This window comes from Cupressus sempervirens, chromosome 6 (genome assembly GCF_028749045.1).
Source record: "Cupressus sempervirens isolate cs-2001-9-10 chromosome 6, ASM2874904v1, whole genome shotgun sequence".
Lineage (NCBI taxonomy): Eukaryota > Viridiplantae > Streptophyta > Pinopsida > Cupressales > Cupressaceae > Cupressus > Cupressus sempervirens.
In genome coordinates this window covers 520,302,490-520,323,623 of record NC_143123.1, presented here as the reverse complement: position 1 = coordinate 520,323,623, position 21,134 = coordinate 520,302,490, and the positions used below count along the sequence as shown (strand labels likewise).

The following is a 21,134-nucleotide window of genomic DNA, read 5'->3' as shown; positions in this document are numbered from 1 at the left end:
ACCTTCCTAGTGCACATAAGGTTGCGACTTCTATTAGCTATCATGCGAGAAATTCTAGAGACCAACTAAAATATGTCTCACAACAAAAGAGAAACATAAATGTATATATATTCCATCGTGCCTACAAGAAAACGGTGTACAGTTCTCAACTAGGTAACTCTAAGAATTAAAATTTATATATCTCCCAAAAAGTTTGGATGGATTTATCTAGCGAATTGTAGTTTTTAATATAGGCAAGGAAAAGCAACTATCATTTCTGTGTTACTACAACACACAGTTAGAGTTTATTATTTTATTTTATTTTTAATATTTAGGCTTTCATAATAGCAGGGACAAGTTTTTTAAGTGCATTCTAAGATTTAAATGGTTATTGTAACCTAGAAGATTTAAACTCTATTTCTAAAAGGTGGGTGGTCCCATTAAAATTTCATTTTGCTATGGGATTATTTGGAATCTTCTCCTTAAAACGGGTGAAAAAGTGGTGGGCCAGAAATTGCAACATGGGCTCAAGTATGCTTTTTGCCACTTGTCAAATCTAGATTTTTATTTTTAGACTTAAATTTTAAAGACAAGCATAAAGTATGTGTGACTTCCCAGTTCTCTTGACTCAAAGGTAATTCTCCCTTTCTAACTAAAAACGTTATAGTCCCCTCCTCTTTACAATCTATTTTCCTTTTAGCAAAGTAGCCCAAAATGCACCTTTTTTCTCTCCTTGTCCTTACTTTTATTCCTCACTCTCCTCCTTGAAGGATGCATGTCCTTGGTTTGGGGGTTGGTTTTCCTACTTTTGTAGGCATTCAATCCTCGTGCTCAACCGTTTTCCACTGGTTGGGAATAATACATTATTTATTAATAGTCATATTTTAATATAATATTGTAAGTTCATTATACACGAATGTTTTGAGTACTTCCATTGATTGCTAGTCTTTTTGTTTTGACTGTTTAATATTTCAAAAACAAATAATTCATTTCTTCAAAGATGTATTCATCAATTAATATCATTTGGCGTTTAGAAAATTGTATGTAACATATAATGTACTATCCATACATTGAGATGGATGAGACCAACATTCCATTGCATCATAGTATGATAATTATTTCTTCAAGGGTTTTAGTTCTTGAAATTTAGGTTATAAATGAAAATCTCTATTCTAGCATGAAAATGAAATTGCATTTATTCTATGTAATGTGTGTTAGTCACACTTAACATTATAGAAATAAAGTAGTATTTATTTGTAATCATAAGCAATTGAATCATATTATATATTATATTTTAAGAAATGCCCATAGATATCTAAAAAAAATTATTAAAATTTAATTTACTACATCCAAAATTATTTATATTTCCTTTCTCTATTTATTTCTATTTAGAATTAAATTTAAAAAATTGACATATAGATATTTGTGAATGAAAGCTAATATAAGAGAAGCATAAAGTGAGAGGTGAAATAGATCAATCTTGGTGTCCAAAAACATTTTAATAACGATGGTTTCAACTACTACAAGATTGTCCTTGAACAAGAATACCATCACAGAATATATGAGATTTATTGATCTGTGGCGGAATTGTTTTCAAGAGATTCCACTGTAAAATTCATGCTAGCAGGCTCATGAATGCTATATAGCTTACATCATTTACAGATGTTTTTTTTTTTTTTTTTTGCGAAACATTATATTTATATTAATAATAATAAACATCATTTGCAGATGAATTATTGCTTGAGTAGTTTAGAGTGAAAATTAGCGTCCTCCCTTAGTACCATCCATTGTCACTTTCAAAGCAACAATAGTCACCTCCATTAACTTTATAACCAAGCCCGGGATCACCAAGAACAGAGGAAAATAGTAACTAGATAGTCTAGTGTTTTCAAGATTTGTAATTCCCTTGTCTGCTGTTACTGTCAATGCAAATTGGATTTTGGATTATCTTTCTAGATTGTATAGTTTGGTGTATGTGCCAGATGTTGTATTCAGTCAAGCAAAAACTAGTACAGGACATAGATAGGGATTGTTTTTGTTTCACTTGCTGTGGAAAATATTTTTTTATATATTTATCAAGCATTATTTTTGTTTAATGATACAGTAATTCTAGAAACACATTATCTGATGTAAGTTGTCAATTTGAAACATTAAGGAAGTTTAAAAAGAAAAATGTATTATTATTAATCACACATTACCTTATAAAAGTGGGGTCTTGGCTAATCTTTAGATAAATGCACTAAAAAAGAAGTTCTTAATTTTTTAGACTTATCAAAATATAGTGATTTTGGAAATAAAATAAAATTGTTGTTTTCTACTACAAAATATGTGGATTAGGTAGAAATTTTTTGGAAAATCTATTGTGTTTTTAGTTTTTTGAAATTTGGTCAAACTAATGGAGCTATGTCAGGAAGCATCTTCCCCGCGGACCAATTAGCATTTTTAATGATTTAATAATTAATTTAAAAATTGATTTGCAATGCTTTTGCATTATTTTATTTTATTTGAAAAATCCAATAGAAGAAATTCACTCTGCTAGTTAGCCACTGGCCCTATGTCTCATGAGTCACGAAACCCATCTCTCACACTCTCATGAGAATGAATACTCCACTTATTTAAACTAGCTATATATACCTCTATATATATTACGCCGAGAGTAATCGTTCTCGAGGCGCCTATTTTTATTTAATCCCAAAGTTATTTTAATCGAAGTTGGGATTAATGAAAATAAAAATAGGCGCCTCGAGAACGATTACTCTCGGCGTAATATATATAGAGGTATATATAGCTAGTGGCAGTCGTGGCGCAATAGGAAAAATATTTACTTTTTATTTTTTATTTTGATAAGGTTACTATAAAATTGTTAATTAATTTTTAATTAGAGTTGTATGAAGTTAGTATAAAATTATGCTTCAAAATATTTTTAAAAATTTAATATAAGGAGTTTAATATAGATTAAAAATATAATTTTTATTTTTGGGATATTGTAATGTAAAATGTTATAGTCATACATAGATATATGGTTAGGGACAAAGTTACCATTATAGTTAATGTTAACCTTAGGGATAGAATTAGGGTTAGGGTTAGCATTAGAGTTAGGGTTGGAGTTAGGGTTAGGGTTTGAGCTATGGTTAAGGCTAGGGATGGAGTTATGGTTATGGTTATTGTTAGAGTTATGGTTATGGTTTAGATTAGAGTTATGTTTATGGTTAAGGTTAGGGTTAATGTTATGGTCATGGTTAAGGTTAGGGTTAGAGTTATGGTTATGGTTATGATTAGGGTTAGTGTTAGGGTTATAGTAAGGCTAACGTTAGAGTTATGCTCATGGTTAAGGCTAGGGTTAGAGTTATGCTTATAGTTAGGGTTAGGGATAGGATTAGAGTCCAATTATGGTAGAGTTAGAATTAGGGTTAGAGTTAGGTGTAGAGTTATGTTTATGGTTAAGGTTAGGGTTAGAGTAATGCTCATGGTTAAGGTTAGGGTTACGGTTAAGGTTTGAGTCAAATATTATTTTAAATTTAATATAAGGAGTTTAATTTAGATAAAAATATATATTTTATTTTTGGGATATTGTAATGTAAAATGTTATAGTCATACGTAGATATATGGTTAGGGACAAAGTTAGGGTAAGGGTTTGAGCTAGGGTTAAGGTTAGGGTTAGGGTTAGATTCTAATTATGGTAGAGTTAGATTTATGGTTAGAGTTAGGGGTAGGGTTAAGGTTAGTGTTAGGATTAGAATTAGGGTTAAGAATAGGATTAGAGTTAGGGTTAGGATTAGGGTTATAGATAGGGTTAGGGTTAGGGTTAGGGTAAGGTTCTAGGTTAGGGTTAGGGCTAGGGTCAGGTTTAGGGTTAGATATGAGTTAGGGTTAGAGTTTGAGTTAGGGTTAGGGTTATAGTTTGAGTTAGGGGTAGACAGAGCATTATAATTTGGGTTAGGATTAGGGTTAGGTTTAGGGTTTGAGTTTGAGTTATGGTTAGAGTTAGGGTTAGAGCTAGAGCTAGAGTTAGAGTTAGGGTTAGAATTAGGGTTAGTTTTAGGGTTTGAGTTACCAATAGAGTTAATTTTACAGTTGGGTTAATGTTAGAGTTAGGGTTAGGGTTAAAATTAAAATCCAATTATGGTAGAGTTAGATTTACAGTTAGATTTATGGGTAGGGGTAGGGTTACACTTACAGTTAGGGTTAGAGGTAGATTTAGGGTTAGGGTTAGGGTTAGGGTTAGGTTTATATTTAGAGTTAGGGTTATATATAGAGAGAGTTATATCAATGTAAGGTTAGGGTAAGGGGATTGAGTCAGGGTTAAGGTTAGAGTTAGGGTTAGGGTTAGGGTTTCAGTCAGGATTAAAGTTAGGGTTAGGGTTAGAGTCTAATTATGGTAGAGTTAGATTTACAAAAGGAGTTAGATTTAGGGTTAGAGTTAGGGGTAGGGTTAGGGTTAGGGTTAGGGTTAGAGATAGGGGTAGACAAAGGGTTAGGCTTAGGCTTAGGGTTAGGGTTAGGGTCAAGGTTAGGGTTAGGTTTAGGGTTAGAATATGAGTTATGGTTAGAGTTTGAGGTATAGTTAGGGCTATAGTTTGAGTTAGGGGTAGACAGAGTATTAGAATCCTAGCTACGATTAGGGTTAGGTTTTGGGTTACGGTTATGGTTATGGTTAAGGTTAGAGTTAGGTTTAGGGTTATAGTTATAGTTAGGGTTAAAGTCCAATTATGGTAGAGTTAGATTCAGTGTTACAGTTAGTGGTAGGGATAGGGTTACAATTATAGTTAGGGTTAGGGTTAGGGTTAGAGTTAGAGGAAGGGTTATATTTAGAAGTTTTCTTATGGTCACAGTTATAGTTAGGAGGGGAGTAAGGGTTGGGATTTTAGATTATATTTATTATTATATAAGGTGCCCTATATAATAATATGTATATTCCCACGCTCATGGATAAGGTTAGGGAAAGAAGTAGGACTGTGGTTATTAGTGTTACATTTAGAATTTCATTTAGGAGGGCATTGTGTGTTATTTTTTCCCCCTATTCAACCCATCACTGATGTCTGATCTGAGAGACCTTAAATGGGATAGGTTCTTTGCAGAGGGTTAACATCACTAAAGTTGGCGGCTAACATTTTGTGTTGGCTCGGTTTCTTCATTGACCACGCTGGATCATTTTTTCTTGGTCGGGTTGATTCATGCTGCAAGATTCGATAACTCTTATTTCTTCGCGAGCTATCTTCCCATCTTCCCAAAAGTGCAAGATGTTTCCATGCATTCCCATTCTAACGTTTCTTTATATGCTAGTGTCTTCGAAACACTCTAAAGCCTAGAATTGCACAAGATGCTGCCATGCATCTCCATTCTGATGCATCGTCATGCTACATTGTTTCTTCAATTCTCTAAAGCCCAAAATTGCATCATGCTACCACGCATTGCCTTTCCAACATTTCCTCACTCCACAATGCTTTCATGAGTCTTTAAGACCCAAAATTGTGCCACATGGAGGGGGTTCACACCTTTTGTGCTACCTGCTTCATTTGTTGGGAGGAATCTCTTCACTACATCTTAGTCATCCATTGGAAATAAAGCCAATCTTGATCGACGAATGTGACTTAATCCTTCATTGGGAGGAGTTTCCTCGTTGCATCTCAGTCATCCTTTTTGAGGGGAGAATCTACATCGACGGTTGCGACTTAATCCTTCATTGGTGAGGATTCACAATGCATCTATGCCGTCTATTTCAAGAGGAAGACCTTCATTGATGACCATCATTCATTTTTGGGGAAACCAAATTCCCCCTTGGGATCAACCTTGCATTTTTTGTGGGAGGTTAAGACATCATGTTATCTCTTTTCATAGTTTTTTGCCAGCGACATGAATGTCTTTCCTCTTCTTTCCATGAGTTTCCTTTCTAGCGCCTCCTTAAGCTGCATTGTTTCTGCAATGCTCTAAAGCCCAAAATTGCATCATGCTACTACATGTCACCTTTATGACATTTCCTCACTCTGTAGTGCTTTCGCAAGGCTCCAAGACCCAGAATTGTGCCATGTAGCGCGGGTCCCCACCTTTCGTGCTATGGTTAGAATTTAGATTTTAGGGTTATGGTTAGAATCAAGGTCAATTCTAGAGTTTATAGAATATTTAGAGTTAAGATTAGGGATTAAATATACATGAGGGTTAGCATTGGGTTGTATGATAATTACAGTTAGGATTATAGTTAGATATATCATTTAGATTAGGTTTTAGTCAGGGTTTAATTAGACTTAAGATTAGGGTGAGGATCAAGGTGAAGTCTATATTAGGGTTCATATCATGGTAGGATTGAAACTAATGTTAGGGTTAACATTGAAATTATGATTAGGGGTAAGGTGAAGATTTATATTTGGTCATGATTGTGGTTTGTGCTACGATTAGGGTCTAAGCTATGATTAATTTTATGATTGTACCTTTAGGGTTAGGGTTTTGTTTAAGTTTATGATTATGGTTACAACTATGGTTTATGGTTCAAGTTTAAAGTTGGGAATGTGATTAGGATCAAGGATTAGTAAATTTTTTAAGAGTTCGGTTATAGGTTTACACCATGGTTAGGACCTTGGGACTGGATTTAGAGTTTAATATCATGGTTATCCATATAGGTAGGTTTAGGATTTTGATCAATATTTTGGAGTTTTTTTTTACATTATGGTTAAGGGTTAGATTTTAGGGTTAGGACTATAACCAATATTAGTGTGTAGGTTTTTGGTTTAGATTATGGTTTGGATTGAGATTTTCGTTATATCAATAGGGATATGTTTTAGTGCTATAATTATAGTTTAATGTTGGATTATAGTTATATTGTACATCATTGTTGGGGCTAGGGCTAAGGTAGGGGTTGTTGTTAGGGTTAACTAAGGATGACAATTAGGATGGTTTATCTTTTCAAGTACAAAAAAAAACTCATATTGATTCAAAAACAAAAAAATTATACTTCGAAAATATTTTTCTATGTCATAATAGATTCATTTATTTTAATTATTGTATTAGTTAATTAGTTGTTTGATGTTTCAAAGTAAACATGGCTTATTTTATTTAAATTTAAATAATATTATTGTTTTGAATTGAATTTAGCTTAATTGTTAATGATCATATTTATATTTCTAATATTAACTCCAATTTGATCAAAGACCAAATATATTTTTGGTATTTTTGTAAACGAAATTGCTTAACACTTCCCTATTTCAAAGTTAATAAAATATCATTTCTATTGTCTTAGATTTGAGAGTAAGTATATTAAATAAGTAATAATAAATGAACATTATGAATAATATATTTCTAAAATAAAAATATATTACTTAAAAACTTGTTTACTTTAAATGAATAAAGGACTCATTTACTTGTAAATTTTAAAAATAGAAATTAATCTACATATATATAAAATATTTATTCTTTTTCCTATTTGCATACAAATTAATTAAAATCTAAACTTTAAACTACATAAATATTTTTAAAATATATATCCATCAATAAATAGTTTAGAATAAAGTAAAATCTAAAAATTAGACATATATAGAATCTTTTTAGTTTCTATATACATGTTTTTCTAATTTATTTCTACAAACATGCAACTGATATTTCTATTATCCATTTTTTTCCATTCTAAAAAAATCTAGATGTAAATAGAATTTTTTTAGATGCATGCAATCTTTCTAATTTTTTCTACATACATATATTAACATTTCTATTTTATATTTTGTTTTTACATTATAGTTATTTCAATCAAAATATGTAGATGTAAATAGAATTATTTTCAAAAAAATTTATTTAAATTTAAATAACATTATTGTTTTGAACTGAATTTAGCTTAATTGTTAATGATCATATTTATATTTTTAATATTAACTCCAATTTGATCAAAGACCAAATATATTTTTGGTATTTTTGTAAACGAACTTGCTTAACACTTCCCTATTTCAAAGTTAATAAAATATCATTTCTATTGTCTTAGATTTGAGAGTAAGTATATTAAATAAGTAATAATAAATGAACATTATGATTAATATATTTCTAAAATAAAAATATATTACTTAAAAACTTGTTTACTTTAAATGAATAAAGTACTCATTTACTTGTAAATTTTAAAAATAGAAATTAATCTACATATATATAAAATATTTATTCTTTTTCCTATTTGCATACAAATTAATTAAAATCTAAACTTTAAACTACATAAATATTTTTAAAATATATATCCATCAATAATTAGTTTAGAATAAAGTAAAATCTAAAAATTAGACACATATAGAATCTTTTTAATTTCTAGATACATGTTTTTCTAATTTATTTCTACAAACATGCAACTGATATTTCTATTATCCATTTTTTTCCATTCTAAAAAAATCTAGATGTAAATAGAATTTTTTTAGATGCATGCAATCTTTCTAATTTTTTCTGCATACATATATTAACATTTCTATTTTATATTTTGTTTTTACATTATGGTTATTTCAATCAAAATATCTAGATGTAAATAGAGTTCTTTTCAATAAATCTAGATCTATATAGAATTCTTTTAATTTTTTACATACATAAAATCTTTCTAATTTTTTTCTACATACATAAAAGAATAATTTCTATTTTCTATTTAAAAAAAAAAGCTATCATAAAGATTGATAAAAAAAATTGATTGCATATGCATTCTTTAGTTTGTGCACTAAATGCACAAAATAAGTTGTATAGATTAAAACTTCCCGTGCTGGGCACGAGAATATACAATAGAAATATCAGTTACCAAGAATAGTCGGCCATAAGCAATCAAATCTTAAACTCTGCAAAATTTCTTGCAAGCAATCTTTGTTCTGTCTTCGGCTGAAAAGGAAAAAAAGAATTTCAGATCTGAGATTGTTTAGATTGCCCTATTCGATTCAAAAAGCCATGGAAGTCACCGCAATTATATCTCCAAGAGGCCTAATGTGCCTTGATTCAGTACCCACATGCTTATCTCCATGAAAAACTCTGCACAGGTCCTCCAGTGGCCTCAATTTCGGTCATATGAACAGAATTCTAAATCTAAATGAAATTAATTAAAATTGAAATATAAATCAAAGTAGAATATTATAACTAATTTTGAATTTCAATTTACTTCTACATCTAAATCTAAATGAAAATGTAAATAAAAAATAGAAATCTCACCTGCAAAAATGTTACTCCAAAACTTCAATTTACTCCTATTCAAAAACTCCAATCTAATCCTCCAATAACCTCCACCTCTTCCTTCCTGCAAAAACATAAAATGAAAATGAAATGAGGAGCCTTGGTTTTATAACTTCTGAGAGGCTCCTCATATCCCCCAATAGACGTCTCTTCACATTCCACGAATTTGTTTCAAATTCCCCCACTCCCCGCAAAAAAAAAGCATGAATGTGCATGCAAAATTATATTTAACAAAAAAAAAATCATATTGAAATTATTTCGCCCCTATTTTTTCGGGCCCTACTTTTTCGGGCCCTACTTTTTCGAGCCTATTATTTCGGCCTCCATTTGGCTTCCTATTATTTTGGCCAGCTATTATTTCGAGAATTCTTTTTTAATATTTAATTTGAAAGTTTGTAACTGCTCCTAATTCTTTTTTATTGACAAAGAATCTTGGCATATTCCCGTGTTGGGCATTTGTGCTGCCATTGTATAGAACGCCTCTCGGCGTAATTAGACAAGCAATAGATTTTTCATATGTGTGCTTCTCTTCAATGTCATTATATTAATTATAACTGTTAGAATTTTAAAAAATGATAAAAACATTTTAGTACAAATGAATATATATAAAAAATAAAACCAAGATATAAAATGTTAAAAAAGTAGGAGCAAACATAACTCAGTAAAAGAACCCATCACTGTAACTTAAAAGCCACGTGTAACTCTATATAAAAGATGTCCACGCTTTATACCTATTCACACCGTACAACTTAGCTACAAAATTACAAGTGTAAAAAGCATATAAATAAGAAAAAAAAAATAACGAACTAGAAATTTAAAACTTACAGTACTAGTTCCCATCATTATTTTGTGTAGATTCAGGCTTATCTAAAACACTTATATCATATTTGTGCGAAGAACACAAATTTTCTACCAACAGTGATGGATTCAGCTGCTATCAAATTCTCCTTTGCCGAAAATACTTATAATAAACCATACGAGATCTATTCACCTATGGCAGAATTATTTTCAAGAGGTTCAATTGTAAAATTATTGCTGACAGGTTGTTCCAACCCGTCTTCATTGATTTCTTGCTTGGGCGTTCCATCTGTCACAGAAAAAAGAATCACCAAAAAAACCGAGTGATAGGTGAGGGTAGTAAGCCCCCAGTTGATGAGGAGCTGCGTCAGTAATGGAGTCTTCTGAGAATCAATCTGCCATGCTACAGCTGCTCCCGCACTCTGTACTCCTTTGAAGAACCCGCTGTATCTACTCAGAGTCTGTGAATCATCAGCCAGAGCTCCAAATGTCCAATAACAGAGCGTCTGAAACATGGCATCTACAAACCCATAGCAGAAATACAGTACAAATGGCCCTGCATAAGCAAAACCAGAATCTTTGAAGTCCAAATCAGTCAGCACAGACTTATTTGAATCATATCTCAGCTGGTTTGCAAGGCCTCCACCCCAAACTGCTGTACTCAACAATGACACAATGCCCAACCCAACAAATCCCCTTTACCTTCTGCTCTTAAAGCTGAAGTCCAACACATACCCAATCCCTATCGATCCCAAAATCTGACCCACCCAATAAAAAGCATTGTTAAAGCCTCTGGTCCTCACATTGAATATCAGCCCATTGACATCATTGTACTGGTAAGTTAGAAAAAAACTGCTAGCCCAATAAGCAGGGGTTAGCAGCAGCATATTCTTATCTTTGAACAGCTTCATAATCTCCCATGCCTCAGTCCACACATCAGAATACTTTACAAGGGTGACCTTGCTGCCATCATCCCTGATGACATTATCAGGATGTAATAGACCCAATGTTAGGATTGTTCCAAGGGCCATGAAGCTCATGAATGCTATGTAGCTTCCATCATTCACAGATGGCTTATTGCTTGAGTAGTTTAGGATGAAGGGGATGAAGCCTCCTACAACCCCACCAAGGCTGAGAAGACTCCAAAACAAGGAGATATAAATCCCCTTTCTATCTTCAGTAGGGTAGGAAGTAGTAATGGCGCCCTGCCCAGCCCACAGGAGCCCTGCTCCCACCCCCAGCAGGGCCCCTGCAATAATTACAAAGGTACTGTTGTGCTTATGATTGTAGTAGAGGAATGAGGCTGCATAGAGGACATAAGTATTACACCCTGTGAAGAGAGTCATATGGGGGCCAAGTATGTTGTATATTCCACCACCCAATATGCTAAAAACTGCAAATGCTGTGTACAGGGCTGTGTTTGCATTGTTAGCCACGGTGTGATCCACCTGCCCTCCATCTCCTAGTCCTGAGAGAGCACTGAACATTCCTGGGCAGCAGAAGAACACAACTCCTATCAAGCCTACTTGCACCAGAGGTGAATTGTAGCGAGGCCAAATACATCCTCTCTAATGACCATCCATTGTTACTTCCACAACAACAATACAGACTCTTCACCCCCATTGACTTTATAGCCAACCCATATCTCCAAGAACAGAGGAAAACACCACACAATTCCCAAACAGGGCGGTTTTGACTTTGCCAAAGATGAAAATAGGCCTCCAATCTCACAACTAGTGTATTGGAGATGAGTTTTGATTCCCTTGTCCGTCGTTAATGTCAACGCAAATTGCAATTTGGATTATTTTTCTACGTTGTATTGTTTTCTGTATGTGACATATAATGTACCTAGTCAGGCAAAAACTAACACACAGGATATTGATAGGCATAGTTTTTGTTTAATGATATAATAGATATAGAGAAATATGATAGCTGTCCCAGAGAGTGACTCTTATATATGTAATCATTATTTTTTCTAATAAATAAGAAAAATATTTGGAATCACATTTGTTATGTCAAAATTTAAGTCAAAAAAAAAGACTAATCAACCACTAAACTACAAAACTAGTAGGTTGTCGATCATCATAGTTAATAATGTAAATTTAAAGAGAGCAGAGAAACTAACTTAAAAACAGAAAATGAACAAAATAAGAGATTCAATATTTATGGTATTTCACCACAACTTGTGGCTATGTCCGCATTCCAGCAGGGAATCACTTTATTATTTAATATCTGATACAATACAATACATGATTGCACACATCCATTCATACACATGCATATGGGTGTCAAACCAAGAGCCAAAAAAGCCAAGCAGTTTGTGACCGTTGGGCTTCACTTTTCCATTAATCTCCCACTTGAAGCCCGACTGGCACAGCCATGCTGCAATACTCCCTGCATTTCCAATTCTTTACGTCATAATCAGGTCCATTGAAGATTTCAATTTCACCAAACTTTGTTCACAAACACTTTGAATCAGTCTTCTCTAAGCCAAATCAGATTTAACATAACTCGTTCAAACGAGATCACAAATAGATTCATTAAGAGCTTCCCTGTAAACTTTGAGGGCCAAAAACTTCACCTCCTACTCTATTTGCATCCCCCACGCATCATTCAGATCTACAACATGCAACTCCTGACAAGCATATTTGAGCTGCATTTCCTTCAAAACCTGCTGTAATGAGAAAATTTGTATCTATTATCATCACCATTATTAGCCTCATCGTTGGCCTTGGTTTAAGCTACTTCTAAGATGGAAACCACACCAAAGTCCACCTTGCCTATTTTATTCAAAACACAAGCTATATACAAAACATGCCCATTCTTAGGCAACAGTCTAAGACACAACGGTAAATTGTGAGTCTCTTTATCTCAAATGTCTTGAATTCAAATCTACTCGAATTTAATAAATAAACAATAATAATTAATCAAAAAACACATAATAATTAATCTTTAATTAATCTTTACTTCGACCTGTTACCGATAAAAAAAAAACATTCCCATTCAGATCTCAGATCTTTGAAGGTTTTCACACACGTTCTTGATCAAAATTCCAATAAATGCTTTCCCCTTCACAACATGGGCTCCAATAATTTTTTTTTAAAGTCAAAAAAACAAGCTACGCCATAAAACCTGCAGACATAAACGTGGAAGTTCCAAATTAAATGCAGAGTCCCAAGAAACGACATCACACACGAATTTCCTTTGCACAATTTTGTATGTCTGTCCCACGAGTCTCTGCAGGCTTTACACGCTGTAACCCACCAAGACCATTCTGTGCTGGTTGTAAACCATCATCCACTATTTTCTTGAGGAATACCTCTCGTAACTTTGCACCTATCCCAGAAATTTTATCATAGCAATTTTTGTCTTTAATAATAGCAGAAGAAAATCCATCTTCAATTGCTTTTCCGTCCAGAGGGTACTACTCCAATGCTGATGGATTGGCTGGAGGTTGTTTAGACAAATAAATTACAACACACTGCACAAAATCATCCTTCACCATGTCCATGCTGTATTCTACAATGGCCTTTGTGAATTTGTTCACTGTGGTCACCTGATTCTTCTCCACTGGGTTTAAATTATTCTCCTCACACCATTGAGAAATAACAACAATCACATTCGCAGCCTTATTGCTGCCATTTTTCTTGGGGCCAGTATGCTCCTGCACAACTGATTTGGACCATTCATTTTCAAGTGACTCTTTGATGGAAGTCCTATTCTTTGCATCAGAATCAAGTCCATTGAAGAATTCAACTTCCTTGGATGCTGCAATATTGGCATTCCTATTGACAACGTGGTTTTCCATCACAGTAATTATTCTTGGCAATCTCAAGCAACATAGGCTCATCCCTTGGACCAATTCTTTCAAAAGTTTTGCTTTCAATGCCAGCCGTTCCATCTGGTATGGACTCTTTCGTTTCAAACATTTTCCCATCAATTCCTAACTCACTGAGAATTATATGAAGCTCAACTAACTCCATCTTCAGCTCCTCATTTCGTTTCTTTTGAGAAAACTACCACTTTTTTCAGAACTTTCTTTTTTTCTATAAAGAAAATTGCCTCTTTCAGTATCAAAACCTCCTCTTTTAGAATAACAATCTCCTTTTTAAAGAAATCCTCTCCATTCTTGGCCTCTTTGTTCTCTTCCATCTCTTTACAGTTACAGTGATAACTACATCAAGAGCTGAGAAGGAAACAAACCCAGCTTCCTCTTCCGAATCCTTCTCTTCACCAATGGGTTCGACGTCTTGGCACCATTGCCGCTCAATACTTCACGATGACTCTGATATCAATTGTAAATCTAAACAAAACAAAGAAACTAAATAAAAAACAGAAAATGAACAAACTAAGAGAAAATGTTTATCATGGCTCTCCACAACTTGTGGCTAGATCCACACACCAGCAGGAATCACTTTATGATTTAATATCTGATACAGTACAATACATGATTACACACATCCATCCATATACTCAAAACAGGCTTCAAGCCAAGAGCCAGAGAAGCCGAACAGTATGTGACTGTTGGACTTCACATTCCCAACAAATAATAGATAATGAATTCTTTTGAACATATTTATGTCAAAGCTACTAATTTTTAGAATTCATAATAGCATTTTTCAATGGTTTTAAATTCAATTGTTTTGAATCTTGCATCAATGTTTGGGAATTCTATGAGCCATCATCAGAATGATAAGAGAGTTAAGAGTAGAAAATGATAGATCACATCAACATTTGAGATCACAGTCTGTAATTCATCACCATATTGAAGGAGAGCTCAGGAGTAGAAAATGATGGATCATCCTTCTAAGCTCTCTATATCATTCTGATGATGGATCACAAGTATAAACGGAAACCTTGATACAAGAAAAAAACACACTATTAAATCTATAACCACTTCAACAATAAACAGACATCAGTTAAATTAATAGATTTCTGTGAACTTATCTACAAGAGTTAAATTAATAGATTCCTCTGAGCTAAATTTTATCACTTCAACAGAACACAATTCCAATCATTTAATATTCAATCCTATCTGCAGCACATAGATCATCTTGGCGCCCAATAAACATTTAGTAGCAATGGTTGATTCAGTTGTAATCAGATTCTCCTTGGCCAAGAACACTTATTGTAAAGAAGAAAAGATTCATTTGCTTAAGGCGGAGTCATTTTCAAGAGATTCCGTTGTAATATTGATGCTGGTAGATTTCTCCAGCCCGTCTTCCTTGATTTCTTGCTTGGGCGTGCCATCGGTCACAGATAGAAGAATCACAAAGAAAACCAAAGGATAGCTGAGAGTAGTAAGCCCCCAGTTGATGAGGAGCTGTGCCAGATATGGAGTCTTCTGAGTATCAGTCTGCCATGCTAAAGCAGCTCCTGCACTCTGTACTCCTTTGTAGAACCCACTGTATCTACTCAGAGTTGGTGAATCGTCAGCAAGAGCTCCAATTGTCCAATAACACAAGGTTTGAAACATGGCATCGAGTAACCCATAACAGAAATACAATACAAATGGCCCTGCATAGGCAGATCCAGAATTCTTGAAATCCAAATTACTCAATGCAGATTTGTTTGAATCATATTTCAGCTGGCTCGCAAGGCCTCCAGCCCAAATTACTGTACCCAACAATGCCACAATACCCAAACCAATAAATCCTCTTTTCCTTCTACTCTTAAAGCTGTAATCCAACACATATCCAATCCCTATAGATCCCAATATCTGAGCCAACCAATAAAAAACATTGTTGAAGCCCCGGGTCCTCACATTGAACATCAGCCCATTGACATTGTTAAACTGGTAAGTTATAAAAAAATTGCTAGCCCAACAAGCAGGGGCCAGCAGCAGCATATTCCTGTTCTTGAACAGTTTCATAATCTCCCAGGCCTCAATCCACACATCAGAATACTTTACAAGTGTGACGTTGCTGCCATCATCTCTAATAACCTTATCAGGATGCAGCAAACCCAATGTAAGGATTGTTCCAAGGGCCATGAAGCTCATGAATGCTATGTATGTTCCATCATTCACAGATGGATTATTGCTGGAGTAGTTCAAAATAAAGGGAATGAAACCTCCTACTACCCCACCAAAGCTGAAAATACTCCAAAACAAGGATATATACCCTCCCTTTCTGTCCTCTGTGGGGTAAGAGGTCATAATGGCACCTTGTCCAGCCCACAACAGCCCAGCTCCCACACCCAGCAGGGCCCCTGCAATAATTACAAAGGTACTGTTGTGCTTATGATTGTAGTACAAAAATGAGGCTGCATAGAGGACATAAGTAGCACACCCAGTGAAGAGAGTCATATGGGGTCCTAGTATGTTGTATATTCCACCACCCAATATCCCAAAAACTGCAAATGCTGTGTAGAGGGCTGTGTTTGCATTGTTAGCTACAGTGTGATCCACCTGCCCACCACCTCCAAGGCCTGAGAGGGCACTGAACATCCCTGGGCAACAGAAGCAAACAAGCCCTATCAACCCTATTTGCACCAGAGGTGAATTGTAACGAGGCCGAGACCATCCTCTCTTGGTACTATCCATTGCCACTTTCACAACTACAATAACCCCTCTTTCTGCATCCCCATTAACTTTATAACTAACCCCAAAACCATCGTGAACAAAGGAAAATGCATTAGAATTTCCAAAAAGGATAGTTTTGATTTTACTAAAGGTGAAAGCAGGATACCCAGTTACTGTATTGATTGAAGAAGAGTTTTAAATCCCTTGTTCGTTGTTGCTGATGCAAATTGGATTTTGGATTATCTTCCCAGATTGTATTGTGTGGAATCTGAGACAGATGTACTCAGCCAAGCAGAAGCTGCCACGGAGGATATCGATAAGCATTGTGAATGTTTAATGATATAATTATAAATACAGGGACCAAAGCTCTTCTTATATTTATGAAAGCTGCCCTCAGACAGTTATATATATACCCATCATATTCATATAAAGCAAAGCAAATGTTATCACCCTGAAAACCCTAAATTTATCAGTCCCTCATTTCTGAATCATTCCAAACAAAGAATTAAATTTCCGATAAAATAAAACTTATATTAGAAAATTATGTCCCATTTGAATAATTTTAAGAAAAAGAATATAAAATCTACAGCAGTAGCATTTGTTGTTATACAATATTCTTCGTTTTAACTTACGCTTGTTTGATGGTAGTAGATTAAATTTATATTTATTTACTGTTGGTGTTAAGCTGAATACAGCAGTGGCAGAGTGACAATAAGGTCATGTGCAGGATTAGATAGGCTAATTAAAATTTGTTGATTAAATTCTTAAAATATTGAAAAACAGGCGGAAAATTTTGACCAAACAAGAAACCTTCTTGTAAGCATAGAGTTAGGTTGAAACACTTGAAAATAAATAAAATTATTACTATTTTAAAAAACTTAATAAAAAAAGAACAGGAAAGTTTGTCATAGATTAGAGTTGTGATGGAATCCGCCAATAGCCGGCATCCTCTTTGTGCGAAATTTCCAAACATAATCTGCGTGCATTTAGTATCATATCATCATGTCATAGATTTTTTCTAACCTAAGAAGCTTTTTCTGACAAACATTTAATCTTACAATTTAAAATTAAAAGCTATCGACTCTGTGTTGAATTCAAAGTTTTTGTTTTGTTCGATTGTAAGAACATTCTGTGTTGCTTGTTTGATTATTAGTCAACATATTTTGTTTATTCAAGTTAATTAGTGAAAGAGAATTTAATATATGTTATAAATAATTTGATGATGAATAATAAGAGTGTAGTCTTAAATGTATATAAGGTCATTAAATTGAGAAGTACTAAAAGAAATAGATAATGATATTCAAGTATATAAATACTATAGATGTTTCAGTTTAATGTTATGGTATGCTTCATTTTTACTGCAGCTAGTATAGAAAATAATAATATTAATTAGATGATCAAGTGAAAGTATATAAATGAATTGGTGTGAAGGCATGTCATGAGGTATAATTTTAGGGTATTGATCTTAGTGTTATGCGTCAACATTGGTTCAAATCTCGTTAGGGTCAACACAAACCCACCCTTTAAAATTGGAAAAAAATGTTATTTTAAAAAAGTTTTCAATGGTGGTTCAAGAAACAACCCTTCAATAGGTGATTCTTGGACAAGGCTAAGGAAAGCGTATTCAACAACAAAGTCCCTATGTTTTGAGCATGGAAGGCTCTAGCAAACCTAAATGCCAATGGGGGGAATAGACAGTGGTATGCAAACATGAGGGTGGAAAAACCAATAACTTTCAAAAACCTGGAGAAAAGATTCTGGAGAATAAAATGTGCCAAGCCCAATCAAAAAAACTCATGAGGTGAGTTTGAGTGTCATTCACTTTACTATATAGTTAAGATTAAAATTGATAATAATGAATAGAATGAAGTAGCAAACGAGTTAAAAGATAGGGTTTTTTTTGTTTTTTTTTTTCCTGAAATGAAGTGGACTATACAAAAAAAAACTGGTGTTGGTGTGACTCACAATGGGGAACAACTTGTGTGATCACTATACTACCAAATGGTTTCTATCTGGTCATATGTGATAGTTGGTGCAGGAGCACTTAAGCACAAAGGTACATCGAGAGGCTACTAAAAAATAAAGGTTATGAAATAAGTCATTTGAGTCATATTTGATTTATATTATGGTTTTGAATATATTTGAATCATATGTAAGGCTATGTGAAGCTATTTGTACAACATTGTCAATGTTGTCCTATAAAGGCCATAGTTTGGTCAAGAAGGTCAAATTATGAAAGAATGTCTAATAAAGGCTAAAAATGATGTAAAATGTCTATTAAAGTCCATTTTGGTGTGGTTCAATTTTCTATGCAAAGATTTGCTAAGTTTGGAGTTAAATTTGCAAAGTTGTCACATTGACGTAAAAAGTTGTAATGAAAACATGCATAAAATATTGTCAAAAATATGTAAGCATGTGGTAAAGGAGGGGATTACTAATTTTAAAGTTTTCAACTATCAAAAAGTCTATAAAAGTATTTGAATGGTCGTTCCAAATCAATAAAGAGAAGACAGAAACATTTTTGAGCTTTTCTAATATTGTTGTTAAGATTAATTTTTCAATTTTGTGTTGTTTCTAGGCCATGTACAGCCTGAAAACCATGTATAATCCATGTATTTTAATATTTTGATGAAATATAGTCATTTTCTCTTTGGTTTGGAGTAGTTTCATTTAGTTTTGAGAAAGTTGTGAGCATTTTGGTGAAAGTTGTTGTTTATAGATTTGAGAATCTTTGGCAACAATCAAATTGTTGTGTTTGGTACTAACACATATGGAATATCTATGACCTTTAAATGCATTCATTTGAAATATATGTGAATAATATTTCATTCCTTTTTTTTTGAGTCATTTTTATGGAGATTTGTGAAAGTTACAGATCTTTTAGCAAAAACTAGTTTTTAAATATCTTCAATGGAATTGCAGGAAAAGATTTGTTCTTATATAATGATTTAAGCATTGGAAAATTAATGGCTTACATATTATGAAACTATATTCATAGAGATATACTGTGAATTTTTTTTGGTATCATTTGGTTTTATTTTGGGAAATATATTAGATGCTCGAGGCAGGATTACATGTATCCTTTCTTGTTTATGATAGTGAAAATGGGTCTTAGTGAAGAGACCGTAACTTGTAGATGAATACTTGGATTTTCCTCCATTTTGGATATGTTTTAATAGGCCTAGTTTGGAACAATTTCACCAAAGGGTTTTTCAAGAAGATGTCAGAAATAATAGTTATGAATAATATAATAAGGCATAGAAATTAGACTATGTGAATGGTGAAGTATTGACGAATATGTGTTGAAACATGTTTTTTTTACCTCACGAGATGCCTCTAAATAATGAAATTGTTGAATGGATATCTAAGGATCAACATCAATCCTATTAATTGGTTGGTTTTGTTGGATGCTTTGCATCAAAGCAGTATTAGAGCTTGAAGATCTTAAGTGTGTGGGTAGACTGTCGAATGAGATAATTCACACGAGGACCTTGAAGATTTGGTTTTGATATCATTGATGCATTTTTGGTTGTAGGTTCTTATCCATCTTATTGAAAAGGGAAGGTTTTTTATTTTTTTGTAGACAAATAAGGAAGTTCTATCAAGACCATGGGAAGGTCCAATGAATGCCAAAAGACTAGGGAAAAGAGGAAGGATGGGACTCTTAGGTAAGGCACATGAGAAAGTTGTTTGTGGTGAGTTGAAGAAGCAATCTAGTAAAGATGGATCTTTGACTGATATGACACCATGGAGTTGCAGCCACTAATGCTCCTCTAATAGGAGTATTTGAGAAGATAATTTTGAGGGTAGTCCCATGTCCTTAAAGGAAAAAATGATGGTGATAAAGGCTTGAAGAGAAAAAGGAAAATAAAGGTAAAGGTGAAGATTTTTGGTCTAATTTTTTCTTGCAAGTTATTGGTTCCATGTTTCCAAGAGGCTTGGAAACTCTTCAAGGTTAGGAATTGTTGGAAATGTAAGAGTGTAATTGAGAGGGGAGGGGTGAATCAGTTACAACAAAAACAATTCCTTGTCCCTTAGATGTTAATACAAACTTTCATTGATCATGCAATACTGACTAGCTTGATTAACATTAGAATATTACTGATACTCGGTTAACAAAGAAATCTTAAGATTGTTTATCTATTTTATCCTTTGGTAACTTATTTGCAAAAACTTAAAGCATAAATCAAATAACATGAACACAGATGACACCAAGATTTAACATGGAAACCCAATTTGGGAAAACCACCATGTAACTAGTCACAATAATTTTCACTCTTCTGAAGTAAGCCCTATTAGGAGCCAAGCCTGTTAAAGGTTAGAAAACATATTGTTAAGTATGATCTTGTTAGAGGATTTAGATCACTTTGTTAGGAGTGGCCTAGTTAGAGGTCTTCAAACACGTCAATCTTGAAATTTCACCTTGTTAAAAGATTTACAAAATGATTTTTAAGTCAACTCTGTTAAGAGATTTCTTTTTGCTATATTGGTTAGAAAGTAACAACAATTTGACCTAATTGATGAAGCAACTTCCTTTACAGATTTAGATCTTTGTTTTGGCTTAACCTTTGGGTGCTTCTTGATTAGATGTTCTTTGCAACTTATCTTCCACACTTTCCTGCTCTGCCTCTTACATATCCATCTTATTTCATATTCAACTTCTTCA

The 21,134-nt window shown here is 33.5% G+C and overlaps 2 pseudogenes across 1 annotated transcript; both read right to left on the bottom strand.

Annotated features, from left to right (window-relative positions):
• Window positions 1-10,010: 10,010 nt before the first annotated feature.
• On the bottom strand, window positions 10,011-13,882 carry LOC149553310 (UNC93-like protein 1; annotated as a pseudogene).
• A 960-nt stretch (window positions 13,883-14,842) lies between these two features.
• LOC149553309 (UNC93-like protein 1 pseudogene) lies at window positions 14,843-16,860 on the bottom strand (annotated as a pseudogene). The gene has a single exon (XR_016353069.1). The product of XR_016353069.1 is annotated as an UNC93-like protein 1 pseudogene (transcript).
• Between the last annotated feature and the right edge of the window lie 4,274 nt (window positions 16,861-21,134).